The sequence below is a fragment of the Mesoplodon bidens genome, assembly GCF_964165515.1.
Source record: "Mesoplodon bidens genome assembly, chromosome: 2".
Lineage (NCBI taxonomy): Eukaryota > Metazoa > Chordata > Mammalia > Artiodactyla > Ziphiidae > Mesoplodon > Mesoplodon bidens.
In genome coordinates this window covers 35,447,512-35,471,040 of record NC_138177.1, presented here as the reverse complement: position 1 = coordinate 35,471,040, position 23,529 = coordinate 35,447,512, and positions in this window count along the sequence as shown.

Sequence of the window (23,529 nt, the reverse complement as noted above, 5' to 3'; positions counted from 1 at the left end):
AAGACCTGAAGGAAGTAAAGGAGTGAAACACATGCCTATTTGGAGGAAGAAGGATGCAGGCAGAGGAAACATGGCAGAGGCAAGAGTGTGTCTGGCAGGTTCCAGGAATAGCAAGGCAGGCTGTGAAGCTGGAGAGGTGTGAGTAGGCAGGTGTGTTATAAAGATGGGGTCTGGGCTGCTTTGTCTGGCTGGAAGAAAGACATTGAACCTACAAGAGCAACTTCCATGCCTAATAGCAGCATGGTCTGACCTCAGTCTTCTTTTCCTTGTAGGAAGCCCTGTAGGAGTCCCAGAGTGATGAGACTCCGTGCCTGGCCTGAGACACCCAGTTAGCGCCTGCGAATCAGGATTTCCTCTCCCAGCACTAAAGCATCCAGGCTTTGCATCTGTAACAGCCTCCCCTGTAATTTATGCATTCTATGGTGAGTTTACATGCTGACTCTGTCATTATCTGAGTTTAATACCATTGCCATTTGCATATGTTTGATGGGGATGGGGTGGGCAGGATACCTCTGGACAGATTCCAAGTTGGAAGTCTGCATGTCTCTCCTCACCCTTACTTCTTCCCCAGTCCTATGCCTTTTGCAGGGCCTGGGCCAAGGCCAACGGTACGTATTGCTAGGAAATAGGTGAGTGTTCTCAGTAGCCATGTTGCCCTCTTTTGTGTCTGCCTCATTTCTTGTCCCTACTGTGCCTCACTCCCAACATTCCTGACTTCTCAGTACCCAGTACAGTACAGCGAACCTGCCTCCCTTCCCACCGTCATCAACCACCAACAATGACTCTCAACGAGGAACTGATACATTTGCTCAAATTAACATAAGCCTGGGGGTTACCTCTTGGGGGGCAGGATTCTCCTTTATGACAGAGAATAACAGAATTTCTCTTTCATTATGCCATTTAATCTATCATCAACTTAGAATGGAGAGGGTTTGGGGGTGTTGGGGAGGCTTCTCAGCATCCCAGAACCCTGAAAATTATTACCAAATGGTAGGCAGTCACCTACTCCAACTTTGGTTTCTGCTACCCACTTACCCCTAGCTCAGCTCTGCCTATTTTCCCTAAATCACTTTTCTGCACAGAAGTTTGCTGACATTTTTTTTGGGGGGGTGGGGGGCTAGGAAACCTTCTGTAGATAGTAAGATATACAGTCATACCTCATTTTATTGTGCTTCGCAGATACTGAGTTTTTTACAAATTGAAGGTTCGTGGCAATCCTGTATCAAGCAAGTTTATCGGCACCATTTTTTCAATAGCATTGGCTCACTTCATGTCTCTGTGTCACATTTTGATAATTCTCATAATATTTCAAACTTTTCATTATTATTGTATTTGTTATGGTGATCTGTGATCAATGATCTTTGATGTTACTCTTGCAAAAAAATTAGTACTTATTGAAGTCACAGGTGATGATTAGCATTTTTAGCAAAAAAGTATTTTTAATAAAGGTATGTACATTGTTTTTTAGACATAATGCTATTGCACACTTAATAGATTACAGTATAATATAAACATAACTTTTATATGCAGTGGGATACCAAACAATTTGACCTGTTTTTGGTGGTGGTCTAGAACCAAACCTATAATATCTCCCAGGTGTGTCTGTATAGTGAAATGTTTGTGTGAGCCTCTGAATTGCTCTTAGGAGCCAGGAAGCAGTTCAAGCCATAAGGAGGGGGTGGACGGAATTGTTGCCCAATGGCAAGCAATTAGATTTATTTTACAAGATTGTGTTTTCCATGTTGCTTGCATTGTGAAATAGTGTGCACAGGTGCCCCCATTTGATTCAATTTCAATTCTCATCATGATTGATAGTCCCACCTGGTCACAGCCAGATCACTTTGCAGTTTGCCCTTGTCTGCTGGGCTGTGGTCTGAGTGGGGAGCCAAGGCCAGACATTTTAAGGACTCAGAATGAACAAACATGTCTGCCTCACCCTTCTCCCCAAATTTTCACCACTTCAGATTTTTTTTATTCAACTGACAAAAGTCTAATCCACATTTCTTTGTAAAGAGGCACTGCCAGCCTACAGGCAACATGAAACTGAATGGAAGAATTACAAATGTTAGAGATGCAAAACCCTTGGAAGAACTAAAAAAAAAAACAAAGAGGACACATTAAGACCCATTTATGATCTTGTGTCCCTTTGTTCATGTCATTGCCATCACCAATACCATCGTCGTATCAGTGGTATCATCATCAAGTTAACACAATAACCATCAATTATTGAATATGTATTATTTGTCACTTTGGCAAGTATTTTATGAGAATAGATTGTTATCTCAACCACCTTAAAAAGTCACCTTAAAAATCCCCATATTACAGATTTAAAAAACTGAGGTTATGAGATGGTTAGTAACTTGTCCCAGGTCTAAGCCAACCAAATAGGCAAAAGTCTCTATAATCAAACAAAGATAAATAGTTAAAACGTGTATGTATAAATAAAGATAGGTTTTAAGGTAGTAATTTACATTTGCAAGATTCTAAAGAGCTTTATTACCTAGGAATCTTTCCTGGTGACTTAAGATGGGACTCTGTCACATGTTGACTGCTCAGGATCACATCTCCTGCTCATATAAACCATTTATTTTTTCATAAGTTTATCAAAGTATAATTGATTACAATGCTGTGTTAATTTCTGCTGTACAGCATATATTCTTTTTCAAATCCTTTTCCATTATGGTTTATCACAGGATATTGAATATATTTCCCTGTGCTATACAGTAGGACCTTGCTGTTTATCCATCCTATATATAATAGTTTCATCTGCATATAAGCCATTTCTACATCACCCTCGGCCTGACCTCTCGTCTCTCTTTGTTGGTTCCCTTTCTCTGTCTTCTGTATCCCAACAGTGACATTTGGTTGGCTCCTGGGTAGGTGCCTACAAACAAAGGATGCAAAGACTTCTTTATCAGTGAGTCAAATACCACCTCCTCTGTGAAGCCTCCCTATCACTAAGGCACAGAGCTCCTTCCTCTGTGCTTACAAAGCACACTGCTCCTAGTTCAATTAATAATACATTTCATATTATTAATAGTATGTCCTATGCAATGCCCACACAGCCCTTCTTTACAAGTACCAGGCTTTGTTCTAAGACTTCAACATTTATTGACCCATCTAATCTTCCCAAGAACCCTGCATGGTGGGTACTATCTCCATGATACAGATGAGGAACCAAGGCTCAGAGAGATCAGTAAATTGTCAGGGTCATCTGGCTAGTGGCAGAGCTAGGATGATGGACCTAGACAGTTTGGAGCTAGCACCTAAGCCTTAGTCACATCCCCTTTCAGTGGTGGGCTTTACTTGCTCACATGGCTGTTTCCTAATATGTCTGTGACCTCAAAGGCCCAGTGCATCTTTTGTATCTCTTTGTCCTCAGCCCTCTGCTCATTGCCTGTCACCCAGCAGGCACTCAAGAATTACTTGTCAAGTGAGTGAGCCAAAGAAGGGTGACCACTGGGACAGACTGAGAGGCAACCAGGTCAAACCACCCAGCTTTGTCTTTGCTTTAAGGCATCTAATTGCTACCAGGACAAAGAGAAAGTGAGAGAGGCAGGGGAGGTAGTGTAGAACAAGCCTTGTTTGACCTGTATCTTCTCTGACTCCAATCCTTTTCTCCTCTCTTCCATTTGTTTCTATGCACCTGCCCTGAATTTTCCCCCCTTAGGTTGCATTTATCTCACCCTCCTTTGTCCTCTCAGCTAGATGTCCATTGTGGCACCAGTCACACCTCATCAGACAGTCTACATGTGTCTGTCTCCCCTCCCTCACTGCAACCCTGACAGTGAACAACTTGAGGGAATGACCTTGTCTGCATCATCTTGTGCCCAGTGTCTAGAAGAGGGCCTGACCCACCAGAGTCCCCCAGGCCATGCTTCTTAAATGAAAGGATGCTTAGCCATTGCTAGACCTGGTCCAGGTGGGCAAAGAAAGTACAGGAAGGAGGTAATTGTCAAGCATTTGAAAAACAAAGCAGAACAAAACACAACACAAAATGAAGACTGTAATCTCTGGCCCAAGGAACTGAGAATCATTTAGAACTTGTTTCTCATCCTCTTCCCTCTCTTTCCCACTGGCTCTTGTCACTTGGTAAGTGATGCAGACAAATTCTTTTCTCAGGATTGGTTAAGAGAGGCTGAAAAAATTGTTGGACTGTGTGGGGGTTAGGGTTAGAGGAAACATAAAACAATAAAGATGATTTAATTTATATCTGATCACAGCAACCAGCTGGCTATGCCATAAATTATTACACCCTCAAAGTTATTAAACAGCACCTCTGTCATAGGCACCTTATTAGCTAGGGATTTATGGAGCACAGAACCACAGCAGGAAGTACTGATATTTCATTCACAACATCACCCGTGGATGTCTGGGTTGTCTGTCTCTCAGCCCTATCTCTTCTCTTATATCCTCATTCGTAGGCCCCATAGCCCCAGGCTCAACTCCCAGAATGTTTTGTTCCTAAAGTGTGCATGATGCTAAACAGTCTCACTCACTTGTGCTTCTATTCATTTTGCATCTGTTTCACACTTATGGCTATAATATTCCTACTTCCTAGGCAGAAGGTGTTCTGGGCTCTGTCAAATATTTGATTTGAACAATTTCTTTGTCATAAATCGCTCCTGTTATAGGATCTCTAGTTTCAATCTACTTTTTTTTTTTAACATCTTTATTGGAGTATAATTGCTTTACAATGGTGTGTTAGTTTCTGCTTTATAACAAAGTGAATTAGTTATACATATACATATGTTCCCATATCTCTTCCCTCTTGGTGGATGGACCTAGAGTCTGTCAATCTATTTTTTAAGAAAAGAAAACTGGACATTGGATTTCATTTATCCAGGTCTCGTGCTGTGCCACGAGTGCCAGAACCCGAGCCCTTAGTTTCCTTGGCCTCTGTTTTTCCTCGAAGCCCCAGTGTACACGGGTCTTACCTGTCACCTAAGGAAACTTCCAGGTTTCTTACTCGCGTCTCTGGACAAGGTAAATAAGTTGCCTCAACATTAAAGGTACACTTTATTTTAAACACAATTAGACACTTTACTCATCCCTAGAAGCAATTTATTCCCAATTATAGCCAATTATTATGTGTGAAACCAGAAAAAAACACCAAATTGCAGTTTAAAATTGGAAAACTGTGTGGGGAAGAGTAGCGATACGGAGCCATTTGTGTCAACTCAAGTCAGAGAATTTTCCTTTGAAGGTAACATTTTTAAGAACTAAAAGAGTTTCCACATTTTGATCCTTTGAAGTACCAAAGTGACAACACAGGAAGAGATGACATAAGAAAAGTGGCAATTTAGTTATTTACCCAGAAATGCAGAGTTAGGTGTTATTAATGAGTGGCTAGATCACACCTGACGTTTTACAAAGTGACTTGCAATCACATCTGTGTGAGCGGGTGCATACACACATGCACACACACACAGACACACACGTGAATATATACTCCATGTGGGATAGAATGAGAGAAGAGGACAGAACTAGGTATTATCCTCAGGGGCAGAATCTACTGTAAGTAGTGCCTGTCTTGGTAAGATGGGATAAGAAAAGTACAAGCAGGAAATAGGTAAGGAATTAAATCCATGAATGATGAGCATTCGCTGGGTGAGGCTTATATGCATACCCGTAAGTTAAATCACTCCATTCACACAGGCATATGCATTTATGGTTTTTCTACAGTTCCTCAGTGGGTCTAGATTGCTACTGCTGCTCCAAACTTAAAGGTTGAAGGAATCAGCCTTTGGGATTGTCTATGGGAATAATGCCCAATGTAGCATTACATGTTGGAGCTCCAGATATTTATGCTTTCAATTGGCTGTTGAGCTTATGGTGTCTCATATAGCTACTAGGAGAGATGGGTGGTGGATTTGACTTTTTATTTATTATTATTTGTTGGGTTTTTTTCCCAGCATTATTGAGGTATATTTGACAGAAAATTTGTATATATTTAAGGTGTATGATGTGATGATTCGATATATGTATATATTGTGAAATGATTACCACAATCAAGCTAATCAACTCATCTATCACCGCACAGTTATCTCTTTTTTTCTATAAAATTTTTTTAACATCTTTATTGGAGTATAATTGCTTTACAATGGTGTGTTAGTTTCTGCTTTATAACAAAGTGAATCAGCTATACGTATACATATACATATATCCCCATATCTCTTCCCTCTTGCGTCTCCCTCCCTCCCTCCCACCCTCCCTATCCCACCCCTCTAGGTGGTCACAAAGCACCAAGCTGATCTCCCTGTGCTATGCAGCTGCTTCCCACTAGCTATCGGTTATGTATTATTTTTTTGATGAGGGTACTTAAGATCTACTGTCTTTGCAAATTTCAAGTACATTATACAGTATTGACTAGAGTAAGCATACTTTACATTAGATCCCCACAACTCACTCAACTTATAACTGAAAGTTTGTACACTTTGACTAACATTTCCCCATTTGCCCCACTCCCCAGCCCATGACAGTCACCATTCTGTTCTGCTTCTGTGAGTTTGACTTTTTATTTTCCACATATAAGTGAGATCATATAGTGCCTGTATTTCTGTGGAGGATTTCCTTCTTTTTATAGCTGAATAATATTCCATTGAATATATATGCCATTGTGTGTGTATATATATAAAAGATGGATATATATATATATATATATATATATATATATTTATTTATTTATTTATTTATTTATCCATTCATCCGTCAATGGACACTAGGTTGTTTCCATATCTTGGCTGTTGTGAATAATGCTGCAATGAACATGAGAGTGCAGCTATCTCTTCCAGATACTGATTTCATCTCCTTTGTGTATATATCCAGAAGTAGAATTTCTTGATCATACAAGAGTCCTATTTTTAATTTTTTGAGGAACATCCATAATATTTTCCATAACGGCTGTACAAATTTACATTCTCACCAAAAATGTGCAAGGGTATAGTTTTTTCCATACCCTTGTCAACGCTTTTTATCTTTTGACTTTTTGATAATAACCATTCTGACAGATGTGAAGTGGTATATCATTGTAGTTTTGATTTGCATTTCCCTTATGATTAGTGATATTGAGTACCTCTTTGTATACCTATTGACCATTTGTTTGTTTTCTTTGGAAAAATGTTTATTCTTTGCCCATTTTTAAATAGAGGTCTTTGATTGTTATTACTGTTTGCTATTGAGTTGTATGAATTCTTTTTATATTTTGGATATTAACCTCTTATCAGATACATGTTTTGAAAATACTTTCTGCCATTCATACATTGCCTTTTCATTTTGTTGATTGTTTCCTTTGTCATGTAGAAGCATTTTAGTTTGATGTATTCACACTTTTTTATTTTCACTTTTGTTGCCTTTGCTTTTGGTTTTATTTCCAAAAAATCATTGCCAAAACTAATGTCAAGGAGATTTTTCTGTTTTCTTCTAGGAGTTTTATGGTTTCAGGTATTACACTTACATCTTTAATCCATTTCTGATTAATATTTGTGTGTGGTGTAAGATAAGGTTCCAGTGTTATTCTTTTGCATGTGGATATCCAGTTTCCCTAACACCATTTATTGAAGAGACTATCCTTTCCCCATTTTGTATTCTTGGCACCCTTATCAAAGATTAGTTGATCATATATGTGTGGGTTTATTTCTGGGCTCTCTATTCTGTTCCATTGGTTTATGTGTTTGTTTTTATGTCAGTACCACACTATTTTGATTACTATAACTTTGCAATAAGGTTTGAAATCAGGAAGTATGATGTCTCTAGCTTTGTTCTTTCTCAAATTGCATTGGTGATTTGGGATATTTTTGGTTCCTTACAAATTTTGGGAATTTTTTTCTGTTTCTGTGAAAAATGCTATTGGAATTTTGACAAGGATTACATTGAATCTGTAGATTACATTGGTTAATATGGACATTTTAATATTAATTCTTCCAATCCATGAGCATGGGATATCTTTCCATATATTTGTGTCTTTTTAAATTTCTTTCATCAATGCTTATATTTTTCAGTGCACAGATCTTTCACCTCCTTAGTTAAATTTATTCCCAAGCATTTTATTCTTTTCGATGACATCATAAATTGGGTTGTTTTCTTAATCTTGGGGGGACAATTTGTTGTTCGTGTATGGAAATGCAACTTATTTCCATATGTTGATTTTGTATCCTGAAACTTTACTGAATTTATTAGTTCTAAGAGATTTTTTGTGGAGTTTTTAGGGTTTTCTATATTAAAATAAGATCATGTCATCTGAAAACAGACAATTTTACTTATTCCTTTCTGATTTGGATGCCTTTTATTTATTTATTTTTTTTACCTAATTGCTGGGGCTAGGATTTCTAGTACTATGCTGAATAGAAGTGGCAAAAGTGGGCATCCTTGTTTTGTTCCTGATCTTAGAGGAAAAAAGCCTTCAGCTTTTCACCATTGAGTATGTTGGCTGTTGGCTTTTTCTATATGTCCTGTATTATGTTGGGGTACACTTCTTCTATACCTAATTTCTTGAGAGTTTTTTTTTTTTTCTTGAGAGTTTTTATCATGAAAAGATGTTGAATTTTGTCAGATGCCTTTTCTTCATCTATTGAGGCAATCATGTAATTTTTACCTTTCATTCTGTTAATATGGTGTATCACATTTATTGGTCTGCGTATGTTTAACCATCCTTGCATGGCAGGGATAAATCCCACTTGATCATGGTGTATGATCCTTTCAGTGTGCTGTTGAATCCAGTTTTCTAGTATTTTGTTGAGGATTTTTGCATCTACGTTCATCAAGTATATTGACTTATAATTTTCTTTTCTTATAGTGTCCTTATCTGGCTTTGGTATGAAGGTAATGCTGGCCTCTTAAAATGAGTTTGGAAGTGTTCCCTCCTCTTGAATTTTTGGGAAGAGTTTGAGAAGGATTGGCATTAATTCTTCTTTGAATGTTCAGTAGAATTCACCAGTGAAGTCATCTGGTCCTGGACTTTGCTGGGAAGTTTTTGATTACTGATTCAATTGCTTTACTAATAATTGGTCTGTTTAGATTTTCTATTTCTTCATGATTCAGACTTGGTAGGTTGTATGTTTCTATACATTGATCCATTTCTTCTAGGTTGTCCAATTTTTTGCATAACTTTTCATAGTAGTTTCTTGTGTATTTCTATGACATCTATGACTCTTTATTAATGACCCTTGGGACTCCTAGGTGTGTTCCTTTCCCCAAACAGGTGGCAAAACCTATTAAAGCCAAAGATACCTAATCCCCTCCTTTTAAAGAGAGGGAAACTGGGTCAGAGAGGAGCCAGATCTGTATAAGGTCCCATAACCTTTTAGTGCCTGAAGCCAGACCTTCCTATTAAAAGCTTTTCCTATCATTGAATGGCACTTTCTAGGCTTATAGGGTACCCGGCTGGCAACACTGATACTGGTGACAAAGGTGATGAGTGTGCACCACTCTCCATCACTCTCTTCACTCTGGAAGTGTCCCTCAATTATGAAATGAAGTGCCCTGTGGTTGAAATGAATATCTATACACAGTTCCCCTTATTCCAGAGCAATCAGATGTACTGTATTCCTTTAATAGATCAAGGACTATCTTTTACACTGAATATAGAATACACTGTAGAGCTTCCAAACTGGAAGCTTCATTCATTCAGAAAATATTCATTGAGTGCCTACTATGTGTCATGCCCCCTTCATGCATAGGAAATGCAACAGGACATGTGACAAAGTCCCCACACTCGTGGAACTTATTTTATTTTCAGAGAGACAGAATCCACAGCATCCACTGGCTGTAGATGAGGAGCAGCTGCTCCTTTTAGGGTGACATGTGGCCCCTGTGGTCTACTGTAGTTCCCCACGTTCACTTGAGATATTGGTATGTTCTAATATCTACCAACTTCTCTTGTTTCAGTTTCCTGCCTGGCTTCTGTGAGATTTTAAGTTTAAACCCTCCAAGCCACAAGTCTACCATCATAGAGTAAGAACTTGTTGACTTTCAACAGTAAGAACAAGCATGATTTCAGGTCCTCAACCCCATCCAGCTGGGTACAGTCTCTGGCTATTAAAGGATTTAATAAGTCAGGCTTTATGATTGGGACATATGTGTGAGGAGACAAATTTAGACTGAGCAGGGGTTACTGCAAATCACAACTGAGGGACATCAGAGGTGTAGAAGTTGGGGTAGGAGGGAGGACAACATTAATCAGAGAGAGTGATTATGGAATCTAATTAGCCTCTTATTTTCATTTGCTGAAGGAACATTCAGTTCACTTAACACCACTCCACAGATCCTTCTACTCTCATCTGTACGCAGGGGAAAAAAAAATTCCAGTGTGATAGAGCATTTGGACAGCAGCAGACTTCAGCAGGGAAAGCAGGTAGCTGAAAATGTGGAGCCCTGGGTCCCAGTCTCAGCTCTACTAGCTGTGTGACCCTGGGCACAGTGCCTCACCCCGAGGGGACCCAGGGCCCATCTGCTGAGTATAGAGATTGAATTAAAGCATTTTATTGGTCTTTTTAACTCCAAAATTCTGTGTTTGTTTTTCAGTGCAGAACTCCACACTATGGCTTAGTAAGGCACGTAGTTACAATTTTGTAATTATTTATTATGGTTTTGTCGATAAGAGTTTGAGTTTTGGAATCAGACAAACCTGAATTCCAATGGAGACCCTACCCACTTGCCAGTTACTTAATGTTTCTAATCTTCAATTTATAAAACCAGGACAATAATAATAGTATTTATTTTACAGATTTTTTTGTGGATTAAATGGACTAATGTATTTGAAGCACTTTGTACAGTGTTTGTGACATAGTAAGACTCAGTAAATGTTTAGCTGTTATCATCTAGTTTTAGAATAACTTGGCTACTTTATCTCATTCTTGAAAAAGAAGGGACGGGTGTCTTTTTTTAAAAAAATTGCTTGATGACATGGTGGGTAAGCTAAGTAATGGAGTGAGACTGAAATAGCTCCACAGAAATAAAGCATTTAATGTGGGAATAAATGAAGTTGCCACCCAGAACTAACAGCCAGAGTCCTGGTTGGTCTGTAATTAATGAATACGATGGCCAAGATTTATAAGGATATTATAAGAAGTAACCGCACTGCACGGAGCCCTGGGTTTTATGCCTGGGCTGAAGGAAGATCAATGGGAAATTCATTAGGCCCAAGACTTAACGGGTGGGGACGAAGTTCTGTCCCCAGTGTTAGGGCTCTGTGCATGGCAGCTACTAGGCATGTTTTCTCAGAGATGGAGGCCAAGGGGATGTGAAAAAAGTTGTTGCTCCCTTGAAGCCAAATGAAAAAAATGATGGCCTCTACCTCTTTGCCTGTTAGAAAATGCAGAGAAGAGACTCCCAACCCAAACCTTTCTAAAGAGCTTTCTCTTTTAATACCTTAGACACAGCCCAGCTAGCAGGTGGGAGGTTTCCTCAGCCTTCCTTTCTGAGGAAGACTTTGGACAGAGGTGCCCTGAGCACAGGGTACACTCCACTGTGAGAAGCTTGGGCACGCTGAAGCCGTAATTGCTGGGTACCTGAGATAGTGGATCGGCAAATGGCAGGCCTCTGCAGATGGCTTTGCTATCAAGAGGGACATCTTATGCTGGTCCAAAGTACATTCCAGGTGGCCCTTCGCACCCCGAGGCTCTGTGGTAAGCTGGAATTTGCTCTGTGGCTTGCCTCACTTTTATCAGTAGCAGAGAGAGGTGGCTCATAAAATCCTACTACGACCTCTGTTCTGCACTGGGATTTGAGGATAAAAAGCACATATATGTTTTCAGTTCCCCTTTTACTATGTGCTCAAGGAAGACTGAAAATCAGAACACAGCTTGCTGAGTCTCCCTGGACTCTGTTTCCGAGCACACTAGGCCAGGGAAACATCTAATTCAGGCTCACCCCTGGGAAAGGGATTTTCTGTTTTCCCTTGGTCCATGTGTAATGCTTTTATGCTATGCCAGTTTTCTGTTGTTACTTCTGCTTGCGCATCCTTCTTCCAGGAGCCCAGCTTAGTTCTTTTAAGGGTCCTCTCCTGGGATAGCAATGACCTTGGCTGAATATAAACCTGGCACAGTTTGTTCTCATTGTTCATGGATTTAATACATGGTCCCTTCCATTTCACTTGCTTGTACTTTATGTAGCTGCTTGGCCCCTTCTTTTTCATAGTTCACTCATTCTTTAATCCTGCCTTTTATAAATACTTCTTAAAAATACTCATCATCTACTTCCAAATTTCAATTGTAGACTTTTTGCTCTGTTTTCTGGATATGATCCTTATATTTCTCCCTTAATTATGGTATACTCTATGGTCAGAGTATCTGGGTGGTGAGATCTATCCCTCCATCAGTCCCAAAGATATATTCCATGCATTTGTATGATATTTTACATTTTACTAATAATTGTAAAATCATTAGCATTAATTGTGTATTTACTTTTATCAGGTGCTGTGCTGAATACTTTGTATACGTCATCTCATTTTTATCACGTCACGCCCTTATTCCCATTGTACTTTATTAATTTGATTTTTTAAATTATTTTTTTCCAGTTCTGTTGAGATATAATTGACGTACAGTGCCATATAACTTTAATGTGTACAGCATAATAATATGAATTATCTAAATCATGAAATGATTACCACAGGAAGTTTAGGGAACATCTATCATCTCATCTAGATACAAAATAAGAGGAAAAAAAATTTTTTGGTGATGAAAACTCCTAGGATTTACTCTCTTAACAACGTTCATATAGAACACACAGCAGTGTTTAATCATGTTGTACATCCCATCCCTAGTACTTATTTATCTTATAACTGGAAGTTTGTACTTTTAATTAATTAATTAATTATCTTCCAGTTTCATTGAGCTATAATTGACATACAGCACTGTATAAGTTTAAGGTATAGAGCATAATGATTTGACTTACATACATCATGAAACAATCATCACAGTAAGTTTAGTGAACATCCATCATCTCATATAGATAAAAAAGAAATAGAAAAAAAATATTTCCCTGTGATGAGAACTCTTAGGATTTGCTCTCTAAACAACTTTCATATATGACATATAATAGTGTTAATTATATTTATCATGTTGTACCTCACATCCCTAGTACATATTTACCTTATAACTGGAAGTTTGTACTTTTGACTACTTTCATCCATTTCCCCATCCCCCACCTCTGGCCTTTGGTAACAACAAATCTGATATCTTTTTCTATAACTTTGTTTGTTTGTTTTTGAAGTATAATTGACCAAATATACTATGTTAGTTCTGTTATACAGCATAATGATTTGATAATTCAATACATTTCAAAATGATCACCATGATAAGTCTAGTTACAATCTGTTACCATAACAAGAAATCACGGTTAGTGACTGTATTGTCCACACCATACATTTCATACACGACTCACTTATTTTGAAACTGGAAGTTTGTGCCTTTTCGTCTCTCTCACTACTTATTTCATTCATCCCCAGCTCCCTTTCCCTCTGGCAACCACCTGTTTGTTCTATGTATCTGTAACCCTTTCTGTTTTGTTATGTTTGTTTACTTGTTTTGTCTTTTATGATTTCATATAAGTGAAATCATACAGTATTTGTCCTTCTCTGTCTGACTTACTTCACTTAGAATAATACCCTCGAGGTCCATCCATGTTGTCCCAGATGGCAAGATTTCATACTTATTTTATGGCTGAGTAATATCTCATTATATAAATATATATGCATTATACATATATATACATGCTCCATTTTCTTTAACTATTCATCTATTGATAAGCACTTAGGTTGTGTCCATATCTTGGGCATTGTAAATAATGCTGCAGTGAACATAGTGGTACAAATGTCTTTTCTAATTAATGTTTTTGCTATCTTCAAATAAATACACAGGAGTAGAATTGCTGGTTCATATGGTAGTACTATTTTTAAGTTTTTAAGGAATCTCCACACTGTTTTTCATAGTGACTGTACCAATTGACATTCCCACACATAGTGCACAAGGGTTCCCTTTTCACCACATTGTTGCCAACACTTGTTATTTGTTGTCTTTTAATAATAGCCATTCTGACAGGTGTGAGGTGATACCTCATTGTTGTTTTGATTTGCATTTCCCTAGTGATGAGTATATTGAGCATCTTTTCATATGCTTGTTAGTCATCTGTATGTCTTCTTTGGATAAATGTCTATTTAGATCCTCTGCTCATTTTTTAATCGGGTTATTTGTTTTTAAGATGTTGAGTTGTATGATTTCTATGTATACTTTGGATATTAACCCCTTATTGGATATATGGTTTGCAAATATCTTCTCCAATTCAGTGGTTGACCTTTTCATTTTGTTGATAGTTTCCTTAACTGAGGAAAAGCCTTTTAGTTTGATATAGCCCTATTTGTTTATTTTTGCTTTTGTTTCCCTTGCCTGGGGAGACATATCCAAAAAATATTACTAAAACTGATGTCTCAGAGCATACTGCCTATGTTTTCTTCAAGAAGTTTTATTGTTTCAGGACTTATATTTAAGTCTTTAATCCATTTTGAATTTATTTTTGTGCATGGTGTGAGAGAATAGTCCACTTTGATTCTTTGTGTGTGGCTGTCCAGTTTTCCCAACACCATTTATTGAAGAGGCTCTCTTTCACGCATTGTATATTCTTGCCTCCTTTGTCATAGATTAATTGCCCATATGAGCGTCGGTTCATTTCTGGGCTGTCTTTCCTGCTCCATTAATCCAGTTTTCTGTTTTTGTGCCAGTACCATAGTGTTTTGATGACTATAGCTTTGTAGTATAGTTTGAAATCAGGGCACATGGTCCTCCAGCTTTGTTCTTCTTTCTCAAGATTGTTTTGACTATTTGAGGTCTCTTGTGTTTCCATACAAACTTTAAAATTATTTGTTCTAGTTCTGTGAAAACTGCCATTGGTATTTTGATATAGATTGCATTGAATCTGTACATTGCCTTGGAGAGTATGGTCGTTTTTAACAATATTAATTCTTCCAATCCATGAACATGGTATATTTTTCCATCTGTGTCACCTTCAATTTCTTTAATCAGTGTCTTACAGTTTTCTGAATACAGGTCTTTTACCTGCTTAATTAGATTTAGTCCTAGATATCTTATACTTTTTGATGTGATTGTAAATAAGATTGTTTTCTTAATTTTTCTTTTTGATAGTTCATTGTTAGTGTATATAAATGCAACAGATTTCTGTATATTAATTTTATATCCTGCAACCTTACTGAATTAGTTGATGAATTCTAGTAGTTTTCTGGTGGTGTCTTTAGGATTCTTCTATGTGTAGTATCATGTCATCTACAAACAGTGACAGTTTTATTTTTCCCTTTCCAATTTGGATTCCTTTTATTTCCTTTTCTTCTATGATTGCTGTGGTTAGGACTTCCAATACTATGCTGAATAAAAGTGATGGGTAGGCATCCTGTTTTGCTCCTGCTCTTAGAGGAAATGCTTTCGGCTTTTCACTGTTAAGTGTTAGCTGTAGGCTTGTCATACATGGCCTTTATCATATTGAGGTATGTTCCCTCTATACCCACTTTGTCGAGAGTTTTTATCATGAATGGATGTTGAATTTTGTCAAAAGCTTTTTCTTTATCTAATCAGATGATCATATAATTTTTATTCTTCAGTTTGTTAATGTGGTGTATAACATATATTGATTTGCAGATATTGAAAAATCCTTTCATCCTTGGGATAAATCCCACTTGATCATGGTGTATGATCCTTTTAATGTATTGGTTGAATTTGATTTGCTAATATTTGGTTGAAGATATTTGCATCTATGTTCGTCAGTAATATTGACCTGTAATTTTCTTTTTTGTGGTATCTTTGTCTGGTTTTGATATCAGGGTAATGCTGGTCTTGCACAGTGAATTTGGAAGCATTCCTTCCTCTGCAATTTTTGGAATAGTTTGAGAAGGATAGGTTTGGTAGATGTTTGGTAAAATGTTTGGTAGAATTCACCTGTGTAGCCATCTGGTCCTGGAGTTTTGTTTGTTGGGAGTTTTTAAATTACTGATTCAATTTCATTACTGGTAATTGGTCTGTTTATATTTTCTATTTCTTCCTGGTTCAGTCTTGGGAGATTGTACCTTTCTAAGAATTTGTCCATTTCTTCTAGGTTGTCCATTTTATTGGCATATGATTGTTTATAGTAATCTCTTATGATCCTTTGTAATTCTGTGGTATTGATTGTGACATCTCATTTTTCATTTCTGATTTTATTGATTTGGGCCCTCTCTCTTTTTTTCTTGATGAGTCTGGCTAAAGGTTTATCAATTTCATTTATTTTTGCAAAGAACCAGCTCTTAGTTTCATTGATTTTTTTTCTATTGTTGTTTTAGTTTCTATGTCATTTATTTCTGATCTTAACTTTATGACTTCTTTCCTTCTAGTAACTTTGGGTTTTGTTTGTTCTTTTTCTAATTCCTTTAGGTGTAAGGTTAGGTTGTTTATTTGAGATTTTTCTTGTTTCTTGAGGTAGGCTTGTATCGCTATAAATTTTCCTCTTAGTACTGCTTTTGCTGTGTCCCATAGATTTTGGATCATCATGTTTTTGTTTTCATTTGTGTCTAGGTATTTTTTTATTTCCTCTTTGATTTTTTCAGTGATCCATCGATTGTTTAGTAGCATATTATTTAACCTCCATATGTTCATTTTTTTGCATGTTTTTACTTGTAGTTAATTTCTATTCTCATAGTGTTATGGTCAGAAAAAATGCTTGATATGATTTCAGTTTTGTTAAATTTACTGAGATTTTTTTTGTGGCCTAGGACGTGATCCGTCCTGGAAAATATTTCATGTGCGCTTGAAAAGAATGTCTATTCTGCTTTTGGATAGAATGTTATCTATCTATATCTATATCTATATCTATCTATATCTATCTATAGGTCAATTAAATCCAACTGGTCTAATGTGTCATTTAAGACCAGCGACTTCCTTGTTGATTTTCTGTCTGATGATCTGTCCATTGATGTGCTGATAAGTGGAGTGTTAAAGGTCTCTATGATTACTGCATTACTCTTGATTTCTCCCTTTATGTCTGTTAATATTTGCTTTATGTATAGGTGCTCCTATGTTGTAAATACATGTATTTACAATTGTTATATCTTCTTGGATTTAGCCCTTGATCATTATGTAATGTCTTTCTTTGTCTCTTATTACAGTCTTTGTTTTAAAGTCTATTTTGTCTGATATAAGTATTGCTGCTCTAGCTTTCTTTTGATTTCCTTTTGCATGGAATAGCTTTTTCCAATCCCTCACTTTCAGTGTGTGTTTGTCTTTAGATCTGAAGTGAGCTTCTTGTAGGCGCCATATGCATATCTTGTTTTAGTATCTATTCAGCCATCCTATGTCTTTTGATTGAAGCATTTAGTCCATTTACATTTAAGTAATTATTGACAGGTATGTACTCATTGCCATTTTGTTAATTGTTTTCTGGGTTTTTTTTTTTTGATAGTTCTTTTTTCTTCCTTTTATCGTCTTTTGATCTCTTCCCTTGAGATCTGAGGACACTTTTTAGTATTATGTTTGGATTCCTTTTTCTTTCTTTTCTGTGTATCTATTATGAATTTTTTTTTTTTTTTTTTTTTTTTGGTACACGGGCCTCTCACTGTGTGGCCTCTCCCGTTGCGGAGCACAGGCTCCAGACATGCAGGCTCAGCAGCCATGGCTCACGGGCCTAGCCGCTCTGCAGCATGTGGGATCTTCCCGGACTGGGTCATGAACCCGTGTCCCCTGCATCAGCAGGTGGACTCTCAACCACTGTGCCACCCCGGAAGCCCTATTATGAATTTTTGATTTGTGGTTTTCAGGCCCTTGGTAGTTCCAGGGCTAGTGTCTGCCAGCTGGTGGGCATGGCTGTGGCCCAAGGCATCTTAGAGTTGGTGTCCACCTACTAGTTGGTGAAGCCATGCCCTGGGGTCTCTGGCTACAGGGCCTGGGGGTCCCAGAGCTGGTGTTGTCCCACTGGTGGGTGGGGCCAGGGTCCAAGGTGTCCTGTGCTTGTCCCTGCCTCCTGGTGCTTCAGACTTTGTCTTGGGCCCTCTGGTGATTGGAGTCAGGTCCTGGGTTGCTGGGGGCTCAGGGAGTCCTAGGGCAGCTGGCCTACTGATGGGTGGGGCTGTGTCTCTCCCAGCTAGGTTCTTGACCAGAGACATCCCAGCTGGCGCCTACCAGCTGGTGGGCTATGCCAAGTCTTTGCACCAATAGGCCAGTGAGAGGGTTCCAAAATGGTGCTTGCCAGCACCAGTGTCCTCGTGGTAGGATGAGATTCCAAAAATGACTACTGCCAGCACCTGTGTCCGTAGATTGAGTCCCAATTGCTTCCTGCTTCTCTGGAGGCTCAAGATCAGAAAGTGAGTCTGACCCTGGCTCCCTTCAAATTACTGCTTTTGCCCTGGGTCCCAGAACATGTGAGATTTTGTGTGCACCCTTAAGAGTGGAGTTTATTTTCCACAGCCCTTTGGCTCTCCCTAAAGTAAGCCCCACTGGCCTTTAAAGCCAAATATTCTGGTGACACATCTTCCTGGTACAGTATCCCCAGGCTGGGGAGCTGTTGTGGGGCTTGGACCCCTTGTTCCTTGAGGAGGACCTCTGCAGTAATTGTCCTCCTGTTAGTGGGTCTTGACAATATTGCCTCTCTGTCCCTCCTATCTATCTCATTGTGGTCCTTTTAGTTGAGTAAGATCTTTTCTGCTAGTCTTCAGGTTGCTCTCATCAATAGTTGCTCTGTAAATATCTATAATTATGGTGTGTCTGTGGGAGGAGGTGAGCTCAAGGTCTTCCTACTCCACCATCTTGGCCAATCAATTAGGTCTGCATTTAGAGGAGGTGAGAGACTGGAGGCAGACCTCTGTGAGGGCATGTGCCAGGTCTTTTTCTCCAGTGCAGGCTTGCATGTGTTTGCAGAGGGCAGCACAAGATGACATCTAGATAGACAAACATGATTGATGAAGATGCTATTAACTGAGATGGGGAATTTGGAATGAAGGGAAATTGTGAGGTTGGGAGTGAGGGAAAGGTAGTATAGATATCATGAATTTCAAATATATCATGTTGAATTTGAGATGCCTTTGGGAAATCCAAGGGGATGTATTCAGGAGATAAATTACGACATAAGACTGGATTTTTGGAGAGAACTTGGATCTAGGAATTTATATTTAGAAATTATCAGTGTATAGGAATTACGTAATGTTGGTATGAATAAAGTCACTTTTGGAGAGCATTGTGAGGGCTTGGAAAATGCCTTCTTGGAGTTAACCATCTCTTAGACTGATAAGGCATTCTAGAGTATTGAGTCCCCTATGTGTAGAGCATCTTTTCTGATACTGTTGAAAAGATAAATTTTATCTCCGACTCAATGAGACAGAAAATATTGAGAGTATTTTTGTGAACTTTAAAGAGACTCTCTCATTCATTCCTTCATCCTCACTAATACCATTCAGGTCAATTCAGTTCAACACCCTGACAGAGCCCCTGGTGTACGAAATTCACTATATTAGGTTCCGTAGGGTTTATGAAAGGAGTGAGCCCTCCCTTCAAGGAACTTCCAACATCTTAGACAATAGTAAGCAAGGGTATAAGTGACTAAAATACAAGGTGGAAGAAAGTAAGTACCATTTTCATTAAAAAATTGAATGCTATGAGTCTTCAAAGGATGGAGGAATTAGTATATTTGTAGAGATCTGGAAATGTTCTATAGAGAAGGTGGTCTTGAAGGATGAACAGATTAATGATCAGCAAAGACAGAAATTATTGATAGAAGAAACAGTAAAATGAAAGTGACAGTGGATTATGTTTGGCTGACTTGTAAAGGAACATTGGGAGGTAAGCCTGAAAGATGGAGTAAGGTCTTGAATGCCAGGGTGAAAAGATTCTATTTGATTTCATAATTCATAGTGCTTCAGCTCTCTTTCAACAATATATCAGAGGTCAATGCTAGGCCTTTCTCAATTTCAGAACAAATGGGTATTAGAAGAACTGTGATCCTTATTCAAGAAGAAAGTTAACTGATTGGTATTACAGAGTCATCATATACGGACAAGCCAAAATTGGAAATTCACTTCTGAAGACAGATGCTCGTTATTTAGACTGAAGCCACAGCCCCAATTCCCATTTCCTTAGATCCAGATCTGTATTTTTCTCAGCTCACGATTCCCTTGAGTGGACTGCTCTTGTTTTTCTCGTGAGTCATTTGTTATCTTAAATATTGGCATCTATGAGATAAGAGTTTTCTAAATCACTTTTACAGAATGCTTGTAAACACTCCTCATGTTTAGAGCAGGTTTCTTCATTAACCTCGTGACATTGATGTGTTTCAAGCTACTTCAGGGGATTAAATTCCCTGAAGCTTTACCATGGAAACATACTTTCAGGTCATAACTCTTTCTTGTGCCTGGGCGTGGGCCTCAGTTATTTATGTGGTGGCTCATATAACCAGTCTAACAGGGTTTTCAGTAAAACCTGAGCTTCCATAAGGATATAATATTTCTTTTCCTAATTGCTCATAATTTCATCCTATTTCTTCTAACTGCAATTGAAGATGACATTACTCTCCCTTTTATGTCAGTTGATGATACATAATTCTCCTGCAACAGCCGATGACTGTATTTACTAACACATTAAAAAACATCGATATGTATTCAGGTCAGAGTCATTTTTACATCAGTATTTTATGTGTGCGTCAGATGGTGGAATGTTGAAAAGGGGCTTCATTCTTATAAAAACTACCTCGCACCCTTGCAGACAAAATGTACAACTGAAAGCCTGTGAATCATCAGATGTACTGGTTATTCTCTATATCATCCCACACTGACCTCCACCCCAGTCCCAGATTCATTTTCTGTCCTTCCCTGCTTTGCTCTCTACTTGAGAGTCTGTCTATTTCAGGCTGTATCTCCAGGGCCCATTTGCCCACTGGCTTCTGATTGGGTTTGGATAGTAGGAGGCATCAGCAAGAGACCAGAGGATGGGAGGAGAGTAATATGGTATTTCTCTCTTGCTCTCTCCCAGCTTTAGTGTGGTATTTTTGGCAATAGCTATTCCCTGCCGTGACTGTAGCCTTCACTGGCTTCTGGTTAGACTACTTCTTCCCCTTGCCCATTCTTCCTTGGAAGTGTAACAGCTTTCATCAGTTGCCAGTCCCTGGGTGCCTCAGTATACTGACCCATTGCTGTGTGGGTAACCCCTTCATGTAGGTGTCTTCATTTGATCCATTTGTGGGTGTACTGCATTTCCTGTTGGAATTATGTTGAAAACACCAGACATTGCAGTTTCCAAATAAATTATTTGGAAAATGAGCTATTTGTTCACCTTGCCTATAGCCTGCCTGGGTCTTTCTTTCATGGCCATCAAGGGGCCCACTGTGGAAGTATCACCAGAAGTAATTAATGATAGAACACTGAAGCTCACTTCTGAAAAAAATGGGGCCAGAATATTCTACTTGGAATAGAGATACAATATATTGTAGATTTTATACGCATAGCTTATGGGAGCACATAAGATGATAAAGTTTTGATATGAATAATGTGTTCACTGATGAAAGAAAGATCAGAGGAAGAGCCACAGTGGATCAGCTCCGTGTGATTCAGCAGACTTCTTTTTTTTAAGTGAGAAAGAAAAGGTGGGGTAGATGGAACATTGAAAAATACTAAGGGATTTCCCTACATATACTTATTCCTGATAAAGAGTTACTACAACTGATCTGCGTGATTAAGATAGGATGGAAGTCATCAAAAGTACATGCAATACCAATGGCTCTTTTGTAAGAAATGCACAGCTGCTCAGCTTGAGATTTCTGGAGATCTCGATCCATTCTCACTCAGTTCTACCACTGTGAGAACTTCACCAAATCAGTGAACCTCAATTTACCATGGGTAAATGGGAATAATTATAACCAATTTAGCTATTTCATAGGATTGCTATGATGATAAAATTTAACTATAGATATGAAAGCACTGGGGTATACATATATGTTATCTACTATCATAATAAGATCTTTATTTATCTTATTAGTAGAAACTAAGGTGAATTTTTTTCCCTTTAATGTGAAAAATATATATGATTTGGAAGCCAAGCTTGCTGCCTGAAGCTATGTCTGATGGGGCTCACCAGGACTCAGAGCTCAGATGTAAACCACAAAACCATTTTGCCTCTATGGTGCCCTGTACACACAGGAGACTCAATACATATTTGTAGACTAGATTTATTTTATCTAGATTGGTTTGTGTATAATTAACATTTTAATGACTGCAATGGCATAGACCAAAACACTAGGTGACTTTTCCTGTAACACCTTACTTTTGACTGGATCACAGCTAACTTAGCGGATAGGTCATTTTTAGAGCTAAGGAGTAAGAGTGGTGGACAATTCCCACTAGGCTTCCATAATGATTAACAATACAGAATGTGCTAGAAACTCTATTGTGTTCAGTCACTCTGTAGAGCAAGTAATGAGGCAATATGGAAAAAATTCTGAATTTGGTAGAGAGAATAGTCAGCTTTCAGTAAAGAAAAGTGAATGTAATTGAGGTAATTGCTTCCTACCATAAATGGAAAGGGGGAATCTTTACCATGAGAAAGACATTATAAAGTCACTGAAGTAGCATAAACACTGGCATCAGAAAATCTTCATCACTGACTGCTTGACCTTGGAGCAGCTTTTTGTAAACTTCTCTGAGTCTCAATTCTCCCATTTGTAAAATGGGTATGAAATGCCAAGGTTGTTTATACACACACAGACACACACACATGTGCTTTCATACATCATACATATAGTGCTGAGCAGCACCCAGCATAGAGAAGGTTCTTTTTTAAAAAAAATTTTATTGGTGTATAGTTGATTTACAATGTTGTGTTACTTTCTGCTGTACAGCAAAGTGATTCAGTTATACATATACATATATCCACTCTTTTTTAGTTTTGTTTCCCATATAGATCATTACAGAGTATTGAGTAGTGTTCCCTGTGCTATACAGTAGGTTCTTATTCATCATCTCTTTTATATACTGTAGTGTGTATATGTCCATCCCAATCACCCATTTACCCTTCCCCTCACTTTCCTCCAGTAACCATAAGATTTTTTTCTAAATCTGTAACTTTATTTCTGTTTGAGAAGGTTCTTAATAGCAGTTATTATTAATGTAAACAATAATCTGACTTCAATTTGCTCTCTTTTCCCCAGTATGAATTAATCAGTATAGGCTACACTATGTTAAAGTAATAGATAAACTTTGAAATATCTGTGGCTTAACATGAGAAAGGTTTATTTATTGCCCATGTCAGTTTCTGATGTGGATTAGGTTGCTCTCCTTCAGGAGGTGACTCAGAAATCTGGGATTCATCCATCATGTAGTTATGCCAACTGGGACTCATGGTTTCAATGGAAAGAAAAGCAAAAGGTGGGAGATGTTGGCATGATGCCTTTTAGGGCCAGGACTTACATCTCTTCCATCTACCATTCATTGGTCAAAACCTAGTTGCATGGCCTCTAATTGAACAGCAAGAGAGGCTGGAAATTTTAATTTTCATATATCTTCAATAAAATAAAAATGAT